This window comes from Myotis davidii, unplaced genomic scaffold (assembly GCF_000327345.1).
Source record: "Myotis davidii unplaced genomic scaffold, ASM32734v1 scaffold362, whole genome shotgun sequence".
NCBI lineage: Eukaryota > Metazoa > Chordata > Mammalia > Chiroptera > Vespertilionidae > Myotis > Myotis davidii.
This window is the reverse complement of record NW_006297152.1, coordinates 1152744-1156848: the sequence shown is the minus strand read 5'-3', so window position 1 is coordinate 1156848 and position 4105 is coordinate 1152744.

The window sequence follows — 4105 nt, the reverse complement described above, 5'->3', positions numbered from 1 at the left end:
GAGGTGCAGCTATGAACAGTGTAGTAACAGTCAATCTAAGGCGTAGTGATTTCTGCTAATTCTTCACGTTTCCCATTTGCTGTGATTTTAAACCACAGCAAAAGAGATAAAGATTTTTTTAAAATTCTCCCCTGAGAATATGTGTATTTTTTTCAACTGATTTTTAGAGAGAAAGAGAGAAGAGAAACATCAATGTGAGAAACATTGGTAGGTGGCCTCCTGAATGATCCCCGAATGGGGATCGAACTCACAGCCTATGCAAGTGCCGGATGATGCTTCAGCCAACTGAGCCACCTAGCCAGGGAAATAAGGGAAATTTTTAAAAAGCCATACAACTGATGTTCAGGGTATAAATCATGCTGCCAATTGTGTCCAAAGGAACACTTTAGAAAGGCTTTGATGTTTTACATTAGTACTTAGTTCTGAGTTCAGCCAGAGTAGAAACAAGCTCTTACTCCCCATATTTCAAGTAACGTATTTGACATCTTGTGACTTTTAAGAACATCTTTCCTTATCCTTCGAATCATTAGACATTAGCAATTGAACTGATTTTAGCTCACATTGTTTGGAGCCAAAGCTGTTGCCGTTTTTAAATTTTGAGGGACAGTTAAGTCTGTGAGAAGAGGTCTCAGAGACACATCTAGCCAGTTGCTACCAGGGTACAGGAAAGGTCATTCCTAGGAGCTGCGAGCATGATGTTAGGCTTGTGAAATGAAGAACTGCAATGAAAGGGAACGTCCACAATAGATCTTACAGTCACAGCTAGCCTCTTGTCCTACAATTCGACACAGGTCCAAAAAGTAAAATCACATGTTTTAACAAAATCAGACGGCACTGAGCTTGTAATGTATATTTTATTTTGCACAAGCTTGCATATATACTGCACATACATTCAGTTTAAGAGAAGATGGAAGGCACACAAGGCAATTGGACTACTGTATCCTTTAAGTGGTACAAAGAAAAGGTAAAAGTTTGGAGAGTATACAAAAGCTTAAAACACACAAAGTAAAACCCTCCTCCCCCCAGCAACTGTTTATCTCCTGTTTTAAAATTTAGTAGCTGCCAAACTAATTTTTTTTTTACTTTTACTTTAAGATCAATTGTCTACTGCACCTTTTTATTTTCTTTTTAATATGGACAGGGAGTCTCATTTATTTTTAAATCATATCAATTAATATTACAGTACATCCTTGGTAATACAAAAAATTGTACACCTTCATCAAATAAATTAGGATAAATTAAACCAATAAATTATGCAAAGTCTTCAGAACAATAGACAACAACAAAAATCCACAATTGAAATGGCCTCTAGCTAAAAAAAAAATAAAATAATTGACTTTATCAATTCAGTTATTGTACTATATTCAAATCAAAGGATCTTTATTACAAAAAAAAGAGCTTAATAATGCTATTTACAACATATTGCTAAATAATATAAAGGCAGTGTTTTGTCACGGTTTATACTATATACATATGAGAAATGGCTGGGACAGTTTCGGGAAAGCCACAACCTTTGATTCTTCCAGGTAGTGCTGAGACCAACCCCAAACACATTTGTTTCTCTAATTCTCATTTTGAAGTGGTAATATACAACTTTAAAATACTTTTCCCCCCCTGATGTGGAGGATCACAGTATTTTAAAAATACAGAATGGATACCTTTTCACAAAAGAAGGCCAGCCTGTTTCCTTTTTCTGCTCATGTTTGTGCATTTCGGGGCGGGTGTCAGATTTGCAAGAGGGCTCAGCGGAAAAGACTCGAAGCCCAAATGCTTCCAGATTCTGTTATGTTCTGAGAAGGGTCATTATAAGAAGATGCAAAGGTTGAAGACCAGTTTTGATCCCAGCTCTGACAATGAGCATTTCAGCTTTCGTTTCAGGGATGGTTTACAACCAACGGGTCTACAGAAAACAAAGCTGCATTTCCTTCAACCTAACATTTAAGTGCAATACAGTAACCGCTTACTCATATCAACCAGTTACATTCTCTTAAGGGGAGCTTTTGGAAAACAGTGCTTCTTGTAATTTGCAAACACAGAGTTTGTATCAGCAGGGAAACCTTGTACTATTCACACCAATGAATATCCTATAATATACATGGCAAAGGATTTGCTCTGTCCTCACATGTACACTGTTTCTTTCAGGGGAGTTGATAAACCGCTTTTTCTTTAATGAATTTGATAGTTCCTGGGGGTCATTTTCTTTTTCAAGCCCCCAAATGTTCAGCTTTATGACTTCATATTAGACTGCATGTGTGTGTATGTAGTGGGAGGGGTTACTTACTATATGTCTTCATGTACATAGAAAATAAATTTCATAAATTTACAGAAATGGCATCACCCTTGCCCTTGACATCTGATGAAAGAGACTGTTATCTTTTAAAAGTAGAGAGCAGGATTTTCAAGAATGCTTTCAACTGTCTATACAGTCGCTGTAGTGTTCGTAATAAATTCAACAGATGTTGTGAGAATGTAGTTATTTATTAAATTCTCATGTCTTACGTAACAACAGCCATGAGGTTAAGTATTTACATTGCTTTATAAAAGTTCCCCTCTTGCTTTAGTGTTTTCGTTTTGCTTATTTTTTTGTTTTGTTTTTAAAATTCTGAAAAATGATAGTCACCCACATCCCTAGCACAGCAACAGAGATTCTCAAACATAAAACACTTTAATTAAATAATACTCGGAGGCACAAAGCAAACTTCAGGAAAATGTGGGTGAGCGTTTCCTTAAATAATTACTACATCCTACCAGCTTCCACATTGCTTTACCACTGAATGAGAAACATCCTCATCAAACAGCCGGAGATACAGTAAGAATTAAATGTTTCATTAATGCAAATAGAACGTTCTTTTCACAAACATAACAAATGTCTAAAATAGGTCCTTAAATCTAGATAGTAAAAGGTAAGCTTTCCACTTCACACGCATATATATATATATAATATGTATATCTTACATGTGTGTATATGTGTGCATGTATGTGTTCTTATGTTCACACATCTGCACACACATATATAGCACATGGTATGAAATATTGCTTCTATACTACTTTTCATTAGGCTAAGAAAACACAAGATTTGCACCACAGTTACAAAAAATTGGCTTCTACAAGAATTTTCAAAACTCGAATGCTGCTCAAACAATTGAGGAAAAAATAATTTGCGGTATCAAACTGTTCTAAAAATTCTCTTCTTCAAAAACGTATTCTCCCGCTTTATTTTAAAAAGACACAAAATATGCATAGCTATCAACGTTATGTCAAACAGCCAGAAAAAAAAAAATCTAGTGTTTATTGCAGCTGTAGTAATTGGAAATAAAAGAAGATGAAATCGAAAGCCACGGAAGGCACAAGAACAATTGTACTTGTGGGGAAAAACTGGTATTTTGAAGGATTTTTAAAAATCCCCCCGCTGGTGCATTTTAGGTCTAGGCACAGACTGTAACCTCAAGTGTAAATGCAAAAATAATTTAGCAGAAAACAAGTGCTAGTGTGGTATTTCAACATGGACTTTAGACTTTTGTTTCCTATGCAAACTGTCCCTCATCCTTCGCCCTCCCACCATAGAAAGTTAACTTTCTCCCTAGTAACCAATTTTCACTTATTGAGAGTTGAGCTAGAGTTGAAAGATAGTGGTTTGAAAAATCAAAACTATTAAATAGGAGTTTTGACAAAGGTTTTTGCCATTTTCCAATGCACTTGGAGGCACAGGATCCTATAATTGTAAAAGGGGGAAAATCACCTAAAAGCGTAGTGATCCAATTCTATTTTCAAAACAATGAGGTGAGTTTATCCTCATGCTGCAATTTCTACTCCGAAATAATTTCTATGCCTCAGTGAACACTGAGAGGATATCGTTGATAAGCGCATTGACATTTGGTTGTGAACATAACACTTTTGCTTAATTTGGCTATTTAAATTAGAGAGGCAGGAGAGACTACTACTAAAAACCCAATTCTGGAATCAATACTGAACTTGCCCCAACTCCAGAAGATCCTAGCGATCTGACCACTTAGGTGAATACCCTAGGGTTTTGCCTTTTACCTTGCAAATGGCAATGCCTTATTGATATGAATTCCATGGAACAGCCAAGACCCAGTGGTATCTG